General features: G+C 35.8%; 1 long non-coding RNA gene across 1 annotated transcript; it reads left to right on the top strand.

Moving 5' to 3' along the window:
• The first annotated feature begins 10,627 nt into the window (after positions 1-10,627).
• LOC111607893 lies at positions 10,628-11,676 on the top strand. Its single transcript, XR_002752455.1, has 4 exons — positions 10,628-10,669; positions 10,752-10,843; positions 11,274-11,384; positions 11,514-11,676. It is a non-coding gene; the product is annotated as an uncharacterized LOC111607893 (long non-coding RNA).
• Positions 11,677-12,165: the final 489 nt, after the last annotated feature.

Here is a 12,165-nt window from a genome sequence, read left to right as displayed (position 1 = left end):
AACAACCTTAATACATTTAAAGTAATTTAAATTCTCTTTCTAATTTTGAGTCTTCAGCGGGTCTAGATGCCTGAATACGATAAGTCGCTGCCATAATCAACCATATCTTCCTGTTAAGGTGAAGGTGTTACCATGGAGACAAAATAAGCCTCTGTACGCGCTGCAACTCATATTTCTGTGTAACTGTGTGCTACTGGTACTGTTGGGCCTACAGAATGCTACATTCATCAGATAAACCTTAACTCTGACGTTTAGATTGGGCGTTCCCACCATGTTGGACTGAATACCAGCCAGCAGATCATATTGTTCATGACTTCTAACTGAAGATCCATTTGTGATGTGATTTTTCTGACTGGTCAGGCCTGCAGCAGCCGGTGGTGCTCCGGTTTCAGAGCGCTCTCCCTCCACTCTGCAAGACACTCGTGTTGCTGCTCAGAAACAACTCAGATCATCAAAGACGGGAGAAGAGAATAAATGCATCAAAGCAAAACAGCTGCTAAAGCTGCTCAGGCTTTTAGCTGCTGCTGTTTTTCCAAAGAGAGAACAAACCACTTCACAAACTCAAAACATCTGCTGGTTTCTTTATCCTGATCATATTGGGATGTACGTCTTTTAAACTGGAACAAAACAGCATTGTTGTGTTTTCTTTTATGTAGTTTCTCAGTTCCTCCCATTTGAAACACATGAGTGTGTGGCTTTTGGTTTTTTATTATAATTATTTTAAATGTACAAAAAGCAAAGAGGAAGACGAGACTTTCATCCACAGCTACTGATAATCTTCTGCATGGCCGTTACAATAACTACAGTAACTCTTTGTAGAATTTGAATTACTAAGAGTTACAATAACATTTATTTTACATTAAAGTAGTTTAAAGTTAAATTTAATTTGAATTACTGAGTCTGGTCTGTGTTGGTCCATTAACTGCAGAGTTTTGCACATTGAAATTATAAAAATAAATCTGTTTAATGAAAACTAAAATGTTTTGCTAAAAAGTTTATAAGCTTTTTGGCCGTCTCAAAATATTTTTATTTCGCAAAATTGCAATGAAAACAGTTTTCTCGCATCAGATGAATCACATGATCAACAGCAGGATGTTACTACTGCTGGAAATGCAGAAGAAGATGACAGGAAGTAGTAGGATGATGAATATATGTCATATAACTGTTTACATTCGTCGCTGCCATGATTTTTAATAACTTATCGCGTGAACGACCTTATTCACATGTGATTTAATTTATTTTTCTTATGTAATGGACACTCTACAATTGCAAAATTGTGTTTTTTATGCTAGAATATAGAAAAAGATTTTCACACATTTGGAATGGAAACGCAGTTACTGTGTGGTTTGGCTCATCCATCCTGCTGATTATCAGAACTGACTTTCCTTCCATGTTTTATTTTAATTCTCCTAAAACTTTGTTATTTATACTTAATGTATATAAGCTGCTGAATGTGTAGAAAAATGCAATTTATGCACAAAATCCTGGCCAATAATGTTGATTTTGATAAGTGGGGTTTATACTGAAAACAACTTTCAAGTTGGTTACCACTACCCTGATTCTCTAAAATCCTCACAAACACCATTTATATCTAAAAGACCCTCAAAGCCTGTTCTGTGGAGACTGAAAAAAACTTTAAAACTTTTAAAAGAAGCTAAAAACTCCAGCACTCTGATTCACTCACAGCTACATTTTACAAAGAAAGAGTTACAGAATTAAAAAAGTCATTTAATCGCTCACTACATACTAAATACTAAGGAACTTTACATTTGGTTGGAGCTCAAACGTTCATCCATTCACAGATTCCCAAACATAGACGATGATTTCTGAAAACAAAAAAGCCAAGCGCCAAACCAAGGCTATTTCTGTTTTAATGCAAGGCCTTTTTAAATCTGTTTCCATGGCAAACCTGCAAAGACATGCAGAAAATAAAACCTTGAATTCATTGTTGACACCTGAATATCAACCTCAGATTGTTGCCTTTTAAACAGGAATTTGGGATTAAAATATTTGTCACATAGAAAGACTCAAATTTCTACCTTTGCAAGGAAGCAGATATTCCAAACATGATGGCAGTAAGCACAGTTGTTTTTGAGAGATATTGTGAGTTAATGCATTAACATTCCTTCAACCAGACAAAACTTCTGTATGAATCTTTAATTTTCAATTGAGCAACCTGCGAGGTTCCTGTATTATATTTTATAAACGCATCTAATTATGTGAGAAAACCAAAATTTTCTGTTTATTCAGTCAGTATTTAATACAGCTGACAAAATAACCGAAACATTTAGCAATAGAGAACTCAAGTTTTGTAAGAAAATGGCCACTTAATAAGATCTACAAATCAATTAACTTTAGATTAAATAATTAATCGATCATTTTCCATCTCCTCTCTTGTCGATCCTGTTGTGTTAGCAAATATTTCTAAATATACTTATTTGGGATGACTAAAGGAAGATTATTTAGTAAAAACAGTTAATTTATAAACTATATAAATATTTTTTCCAGCTCAAGAGGTTTAGCAGTAAAATATGTCCTGAATAACGAAGCATGCTGACGGATTTTAATTTAGATTTTGAAGAGATTAAGTTTATGAAAGCTGTTAATCTTTGTCTTGCAAAACAGAAGCAGAACAATGAAATGAAGTTAGTGATTTAATCCCTCTGCTTCTTCAAATATCCTCTCTGTGATTTATGAAGGTTTCCAGCAAAATGCAATAAAAAATGAAAAAAAATCCCCAGAAAAAAAAGAAACGATTCCGAGTGGAATTTGATAGGAGAAGCAATTTGAACGTTTGCTAAATGATTACACTTCACTGGAGCTGCAGAGATAAGAGGAAACATTCTTGTAGATTCAGGGATGATGTTTTTATTTCCTAATAAAGGAAACATCGTTGACCTTCCCAGGCTGGTGGAGAGAAAGCAGCACTTGGTTTCTGAGTGTCTCCTGATTACAGAGAGCGAAACCTCGCCGACTTCCTCCTGAAAGGTCGGGTCAGAAATCATCGCTACGCTGCCGGCTGCTGATCTACGATCTCAGGAAACAAGCTGAGTGAAACACAAATTGAAACGTCGTTTCTCTGAACTGACAAAGTTAGAGAAACAACATCCGCTGTTTAGACCAGTAAATGGATTCGGAAATAACGAAAACATTCAGAGGAATAGAGGGAAATAAGGGTTTTTTCTACTGATTCTGAAGCAATAAAGTCAAAGCAACCTGTGAAAATGAAATCATTTTATAAGTAAAATGTTCAAGATGAAGAGTTTTGTTAATGTGTAACGCAAAATTACCATTTACTGACTCTTAAAATTGACCTTTGTATTTGTCTTTGATTGTAGCTTGTTTTAAAATCAATACGTTTTAGCCAATCGTATTGATTAGCATAGCTACTTGCACAGTTTTGCAAAAAAAAATTGCAGAGTTTTTAAAAATAAAGCTTCAAAACACTTTATTTTTAAAAAGGTTTGTCACAAAAGTAATAATTTAGGTTTTACATTTGAATGAACAAACCTAATTTTTCTAGACATAAAACAACAAACATGACCAACTAGAAGTTGAAGCAAATTTGATTTTTTTCCTTGTGGAGGAAGATAAAGAGACAGAATCCGGAGTATTTCAGAAAACAGCTGGGAAACGCATTTAGATCAGCTTTTAGAGGCTTTTCTGCTTCCTGCGTTTGAATTGTTCCAGCAGTGTGGTGCCGTCTGAGTGGATCTCGTCCTTCCTGTTTTGTTTTTCCTGCAGCTAAACTCGGCTTTGGCTCAGCAGCAGGTCTCGCTGATGATGATGTTGTTCAAACAGAGACTGCAAAAACAAACCAACCAACGCAAATCGAGTCTGGTCATTTCGACCTCACAAACACACTGCAGAAGAAATTATGTTTCTGAACATCTGCTACCTGGAAACACTGGGCTCATATTGTTCCATTTGTTGAAAACTAAAGCATCTTCCTCTGTAGATATTAAGAGAGGCTGTTACTCAGGGATGTAATTAAACTTTTTGATTTCCAACATGCAGGTGTTCCTGATTGATAGACTGTCATTATTTGTGTGTAGCTGCAGCATCATTAGTATTCTAACAAGGCTAAAACACAATTAGTGCCGAGACAAAGCATCAATAATTACATTTCTAAGTAATTACCTTGGACTCGTTATCAGTTTAGTTTGTGACTCCTCATTTGGAGCTGAGTGACTCAGGAGTTTGCCGGTTTTCTCGTTTGTGAGATGAGTGAGGATGAGGAGCAGAAATTCATCCTGAAATCAGGCGAAAGGCAGGAAGGATTCCCCACTGCGGCAACACAAACAGTCTGCTGCACCGTGTCTCTAAGTCAATATTGTGCTTTTTTATTTTGTCAGGTTTGACACCTATTAAAGACAAATTGAACAAACACAGAAAAGACAAGAGAGTTAGATTCTTTTGTACTCGCGAGGAGAACAGACAGAGATGTGTTTACAGTTACAAATCTCCAACCGCTCTGAAACACATTTGTCCGCTCCTCTCTTTTTATTACTTTCAGAGTCCCTATCACAGAGAGCACTGCAACTCTAAGGGGTTTGGGCAAAACACTTCATTACTTAGTTGCAGCGCTAATGACAATCGCTAACTAAACACATGTTATCTTGCATTAGATTATTCGGCTCCAGACACAGAGTAAAACAGAACAAGTCGTACATCTTCAAGGCGACGGTTTTACTGCTATCTAACAGTTCAATCAAAGAAGAAGTTCCTGCTGAGCAATAAACCCTGTGAGCCCGGTTATCACTGCTTCTTTTCAGGGAGGCCCTCTTGTAAAAAGGAAATAAAGTAAATCAAACAATACAGAAACATTCTTTATGCTGAAGGAAAAGAAAACAATAAAGGCATATAAGACGGAACATCATATAAGTAACACTATTGTTATAAATGAAACAACAAATATATGATAATATATATACATTTCACCTAACATATTTCAATTAGGGAAAAAACTAATTTGTGTTCATGTTATGACTATTGTTTTCAATTTAACCCAATTATGATGATACAATTTTGGATTTTGGTCACATAAAAATAATTCTGGTGTTTGACTTTTGTTCACATTATTGAACAGAAGCTTTAAAATCTGCTGAATTATGTGAAAACTTTTAACTAACTGAACAGATGGATGGATGGATGGATGGATGGATGGATGGATGGATGGATGGATGGATGGATGGATGGATGGATGGATGGATGGATGGATGGATGGATGGATGGATGACTGGATAGATGGATGATGGATGGATGGATAGACAGACGGACGGACGGTTGGTTGGATGATGGATGGATGAACTGATAAATGGATGGATGAACTAATTGATAAATAGGTCATGTTTAATTGAATAGATATAATTTTTATACAACAGAAAAGACGACCAACTCCAGTAACTAATATATTTTCCCATATCAGATCTTAAAAATAACCAGAAGTTCATATTTTCCAGACATCATGATGAATATTTTCATTAATGATCCAGCAGTTTTAGTCGTTTTAGACGCTAAATAAATATTCATGTAAATATTCTGTATTATTTGTTCCTGCTGCTGGACGTTATTCCGTCTCCCGTTGAGCAGGAAACTCATTTCCTCCAGCAGCCTGTAAACGAGGAGGCGATGCTGCATCTTGTGAGCCGCCAGAGAATAACTCTGAATTGATTATTTGAGAATGAACCAAGCAGCTGTTCATGGACGCTTACAGGCTGCAGAGATCTCCATTATCCCTGGAGCTGCACTCCTTAATCTGCTGCGCTGATCCACTGAAGGACGTGGATGGAAACAATCAGCTCAGAAATTTCATTTACAGGTTCTAGTCTCTGCTGCATCTCCTGATGTTTAACATGTAAATACACCGATAGGTTTGCTAATGTTTTATGACTTTAACAGACTGATGGAGTTTTAAATTACTGGAGAAACATTATTTTTTTTAAATTGTCTCACATTAAACTACACTTGCAAAGCTGTTCAAACTCTAAAGAGAAAATGTTTTAGTACTTTTTGGTATATTTTGTTTCAACAGACCAGAAATAATGAACTGCCTTCATCAATATCCATTTTTATCATTAATTTATTATTAATTTCAAAACACAGACACAGTTTTGATTGCATTTCCGTTAAAAACACAAAATAAAAAGTAAAGACGCACTACAACTAAGAGTTTAAGCACAAAATCCAAGTGTGGTAACACAAAACAACTTCATCTATAATCTTATTTATGTTTTATTGTAGTGCTGCCAATCAATTAAAACATTTAATCAGATTAAATACTTTTTACTTTCACTCGAGTAAACAAAAGTTGAAGTAATACTACTTTTATGTGAGTACAGTTTGAGGTTCAGAAGAATCTATCTGAAGAAATGTCTCCACTTTTAAAGTCTGAATGTGTCTGATTAAAATATTCTGTGGTCAGAGGATAAAACTGATGGCCTCTGGCATTTTGCATTAAAAGCACTTAAAAAAGTAATTCAGGTGGAAGGTTAAAGGGTAAATGGATGGGTCTGTTCTTTTGTTCTGGTTCTACTTTCAAAAAATCATCCCACCATCTCTGCTGCTGCCTTAAATTTCATAAAATCACCCAAATTATTCACCGCAGGACCACGTACGGGGAAAGAAAATGGTCCAAAATGAGCTAAAATTATAATTATTGGAGACTTTTCAGTGAAAATTGATCCACGTTTATATTTTTGGTTGATTGATGCCATTACTTTTTTGGAGTGTTATAAATGTGACAGGACCAACTCTGAGGGCTGGTGCTGCTTAAAACTATTGGAACAAAATGATAATCAACACATCTGAGTAACATCAAACACAAACAGTCGGCACTCTGACGAGGCAGAACTTACTGACTTTCAGCTCACAAACAAACTCCAAACATGTCCTGCTTTCCGTGCAGCTTCTGCAAAGTTAATGGCATCTCATCTAGAGATAAAAGCTGCAAATGGCACAGGCAGACGTCAACGCTGCTTCAGCTCCATAATTAGCTTTAATAGAGGCCAATTTCTTTTATTTTTCAGAGGTTATTCTGTGCCATTGTTGCTTTGATTCCCACCGTTAGCAACAGTCCGCCTCAAAGAAATTTGTGCGTGAATCACAGAGCGGGAACGGCAAAAAACACGGCAAGTTATGCAGACACATGTTTAAAGAGCAGAGTTCGTACGGCTGAATTTAAATTAAGTGGTTTGATTTCTGTACAAAGTGCTTAATATTCAAACTGCAAAAGTTTGTAATAAAGTGCAATCAACGGTTTGATTAAAAGCTGGAATGTGGAAAACATTATTTACGACTAAAACCAGGTAAAAGACACAGACACATTTTCTCCTCCTGTCTAAAGTTAAATCACTTTCTGTGTTTTAGGTCAATTAAAATCACCAAATTTATTTCTATTTACTAAATGCCAGCAAAACACAAAACTAACTTAAAAGTAACTTTCAGTAGAATGTGAGTTTGTTTTAAGTCAATAATTACTTAATATTTATGAAAAAGTTCTAGTTCCAATGGCAGATTATTTATAAGGAAAAAAATCTGGTTATAAGTGAAATAATCTGCCAGAGGAACTTGTACTTTTATATTAATACTAGCAAATTATCCACTTAACACAAACTCCTATTTGTTATAAGTTAGTTTTGTTTTGTTTCTACTGTACAAAGAAATCTGCACTTGAAACTCGTCCAAAATACTTGGCAGGATTTTATGATTTAGCAGTGAGAAAACTTAGCGAGAATTTTTTATTTTTTGTAGCTTTTTTTGCAAACTGTTTAGCATTTAACAATATTTGTTTGGGTTGATTCAGTATAATTAGGCCCGAGCAGCAAAGCGCTGCGATGGCCTATTGTATCTGTACTGTTTTATTATTATTCTGCCCCCCTCTTCGGGGGCCGCCGCAAAAATCGCAAAAAAAATGGCTCAACGGCGCCACCTAGCAATTTTCAAAAGACCCATTGCTATTCACTTACTTCATCGTAGAGACTTGAAATTCGGTACAGTTGTAGAGCTCACTAAGACGCTCAGAATTTACAAGTAATGTCATAGTGCAAGTATCGCAGGAAGTTGGCCATGTTGGATTGAAGGTCCATTTTTGACCCTATTTTGGCCGTTTACAGCCTTCGTATTTGATCGAACTCCTCCTATGGATTTCGATTGATCGGCTTCAAACTCGGTCAGTCTGATTATAAGGCATGGCCAATTAAAATTTATCAAAATAGTGAGTTTTTGAGCATGTTGAAGGGGGATTACCAGGGGTCAAAGTTCACCTACTCGCCATGAAACAAAAACCTCTTATATTTCCTATATAAAAACACATAGAGGGACCAAACTTTCAGTGATTTCTGTAGTATATTTTATTTTGCGCATGAAGTTTGATACATTACCTTAAATCTTGATTTAAAACACGGTTTTGGGCCGTTGTTAATCTTACACCATGTAGTGCTAGCATATTACCTCTAGCTACCTACTAGCCCCCCCAGCCCCTCCCCGCTGCCCCTCACCCAATTTACCCCGTTTTATTTCTAAAAGAAATACCACTTGCGTCAAGTCTAGAATCTTGAAAGAGAACTGATGGGTGGCGACTTTCTGGGTTGTTTGTATGTTGTCTTAGGTGAGACTGAGACAGGCAGTCTTAGTAAAGTGTAATTTTTCAGGAGATGCTACCGCTAATGTACTAAGCTAATATGGCTGCTGCCTTGTGTGCTTCAAGGAGGGGCTGTGATAACTACCGACATTAATTATAACCACAACCCCATTCTGTTCAGCTACTGTATTGTTCAGGTGACTTCATTTATGAATGAATTAAGACATTTATTGTCATTACAACATCATCCAAAATACTGCTTCTCTTATCTGACAAATGTTGATATACAATATTAATTTACATTCTTTTTACTTTGCGGTATAAAACCTCGTTCTGTTACTTAGCAACACTATAAACAACTCCCTTTGTTTTTTCAATTGATTTTAACTCATTTTCAAGAAAAATATATGCTTGTAAGTACATCTGTTAACTTATTTTAGACTAAATATCATAATTTAATTTATATTACTGTTATTTCTCAATACTGACCTACTGATTTCAAAATGTTTTATTTTACTGACAATTCTTTTGACATGTTTTTCTTTCTCTCTCTTTTCAAGGAACTTTTGCTGGATCATATTTTTGATAGACTCCGTGATCGTTTGGAGCATGTTCTTGACCGTATGCCCCTGGATCTGGATTTCCTGGACTTTATCTGCACTCAAGAACTAGTTTTTTTAAATGCCATGTCTTGTCAGATAGATGTTCCTTCAAATATTTTGGATGCGCTGGCTCATTTGCACAGACTAATTAATTTAGAAAAACAAAGTGAAGAACAACAAACAACTGTTGTGCATATTGAGCAAGGACCAGCTGGGCGACAACGGATAGTCGTATCCTCAGACTACCTTTGCAGTCTTTTAGAACTCCATCTCCCTGTCCCATGCATCGCCAAACTCTTGGGTATATCTAGACGGACTGTATATCGACGGATGGCAGAATCTGATCTTTCAGTGAGGGCATTATACACCACCATGTCAGATGATGACTTAGACCAATGTGTGAGAGACATTAAATCCAGGCAGTCTCACTCTGGGTACCGAATGGTAAAGGCCCTTCTGCAAGCCAGAGGACTGAGGGTGCAGTATGATAGAGTCAGAGTGTCCATGCATCGTGTAGACACCATTGGAATGGCATCACGTATGGTCCAGCTAGGATGCATAGCTCGACGGACGTACTCAGTTCCTGGCCCTCAGTCTTTGATGCACATTGACACCAACCACAAATTAATACGGTAAATCATTTATCTTTTTCAGTGAGGGGCTTCTAACTTTGAAGTGTGCTTGTTAAATAGATTCAACTCATGTAGCATTTTTTTTCTTTCATAGCATGTCTTATACCTTTTGGAAATAAAAGCACAACTTTTTTCAGTATTATATACATTGGTGTATAAAGTGTGACCACACCAGCCAATGTCCTGCATGTTGTGCTTCAATATAGCCAAATATAAGCAGTACCTGATCTTCCTCTGCAGACCTCGCTTCAAATTAAATTCAAATATTTTCTTATTCTAAAGGAAAATTAAATGTTGTAACTCATTAATTTAGGTTATTCAAAGAGTTATTGCAGATGGTGATGACTGCTGGCAGGAAAGATCTCTTGTAGTGTTCTGTATCACAGTCAGTCTAAAGAAGCCTTTGACTGTAAATACTCTATTTTCTCAAGATAGTTTCATGAAGATGTTGTCAGAGTCAGGGTTGCCCAGCATTTTCTATTTATGAAGAATCCTTCTTTGCATAAGTATCTCCAGAGGTTCCACATTTGTCCCCAGAACAGAACCAGCTTCTTTATTAGCCTTTTTAGTTCCCTGGTTCTGATATTGCTGCCCCAACAGATGACGGCTGAAGAGATGAAGCTCTCAACAACAGACTGATAGAAGATCTGCAGCATCTTCCTACAAACTTTGAAAAAACTTAACTTATTCAATAAGTCCAATTTGCTCTGTCCCTTCTTACAGACATGCGTAATGCAAGAGAAGCAAGCCTTTTTAGTGATGATATTTAATGATGATGATGACATACTGTATTTTCTGTTCTTTTTAGGTACAACATTGTTATCTTTGGTGGCATTGATGGTTTTTCTCGAAAGGTGCGGTATCTTCTATAAATTCATAACTGCAGAATTTCATAAGCTATGAAATTGACTGTTACATTTTTGCTGTGTTGTGCAGATAATGTATCTTGGTACAGCTCCCAACAACCTGGCATCTACCACACTCGCTTTCTTTCAAGGTTCAGTGGAGGAGTTTGGTTTCCCCCTCAGGTAAAGGTTTACAGTCCATCTTAATCCTTTTGAGCCAAGGAAGAAAGATTAAAAGTCAGCATCAACTAACTTTTCTCCAAAATATAGGAGCTTGTTTAATATCAATAGGTTTTGAGTAATGATGAAAAAGTGAAACCTTACCGTAGAACAAGACATTTTCCAATATTATAACTTAGAATTTTGGAATAATATGTAGTTCCACTGTCAGATTATGTCGCTTATAACTATTACTTTTTCATCAATATTAAGAACTTATAGACTTAAAAAGAGCTTGCTGAAAAGTTACTTGTAAGTTAGTTTTGTCTAATCCCCACTATTTTGTATCTCCAAAATATATTTTTGGTTACAAAGAATGTTTGAGCTATGCTAAAATTTGTCATTAATGTTGTAATTATAGGCAAAATATGAATACGTTACACACTTATTTTAGGGTACGTGCTGATCAAGGGGTGGAAAATGTGGACGTGGCACGACTTATGTTTATGATTCGTGGAACAGGAAGAAGCAGTTTCATATCTGGAAAAAGTGTGCACAATCAAAGGTTTGTACAAATGACAAGTTTCAATATGTGATGCTTTTCAATGTCTATAGTAACATTACCTTTGTGTGGTTTTCAATATGACATGATTTGAAGGGCAGTTTTTAACCATTTATTACTAAATAATTGAAGGATTGAGCGACTGTGGAGAGATCTGTGGACAGCTGTAACGTGCATCTATTATGATGTGCTACACTACCTTGAAGAAGAGGGATACCTGGACATTTCAAATGAAGCACACCTCTTCTGTTGCCATTATGTCTTCCTGCCACGTCTGCAGGATGATCTGGATACTTTCCGCAGTTATTATTGCATTCGAATTTTGAAAAGTTGAAATTTTTTATATGCTGAATTTTTTAACACTGAAAATTTAAACTGTGAAAAATATGTATATTGAAAATTTGATCACTTTGAAATAGGAATGTGAATTTTTTTAATAAATGAAAATTGCAACCATGTACAAATAATGACACTGAATTTTTTTTTCATGTACAAATAATGACACTGAATTTTTTTTAGGTTAAAAATATATTCTGAATTTATTTTAACACTGAAAAAGTAAGCACTAATATACAACATTCAAATTTCAGAGGCATTTTTTATTCAAATTCTGATGGCACATATTTACTTCCATAAATGAGTTCAATCCAGTACAACATTTTAATACATGTTAAAGCAAAGAAAAAACTTACTTAATGCACGATGGGTTTCTTATGCAAGAAAAAGTAGTGAGATTATTTTACTAACGTACTAACCTTCTCTCAGGAATGCATCAAATGTTAGG

The sequence above is a fragment of the Xiphophorus maculatus genome, unplaced genomic scaffold, assembly GCF_002775205.1.
Source record: "Xiphophorus maculatus strain JP 163 A unplaced genomic scaffold, X_maculatus-5.0-male Unplaced_Scaffold_BN000170F, whole genome shotgun sequence".
Classification (NCBI taxonomy): domain Eukaryota; kingdom Metazoa; phylum Chordata; class Actinopteri; order Cyprinodontiformes; family Poeciliidae; genus Xiphophorus; species Xiphophorus maculatus.
Note: the sequence above shows the minus strand (reverse complement) of the source record. Positions and strands in the feature narration are given on the sequence as shown.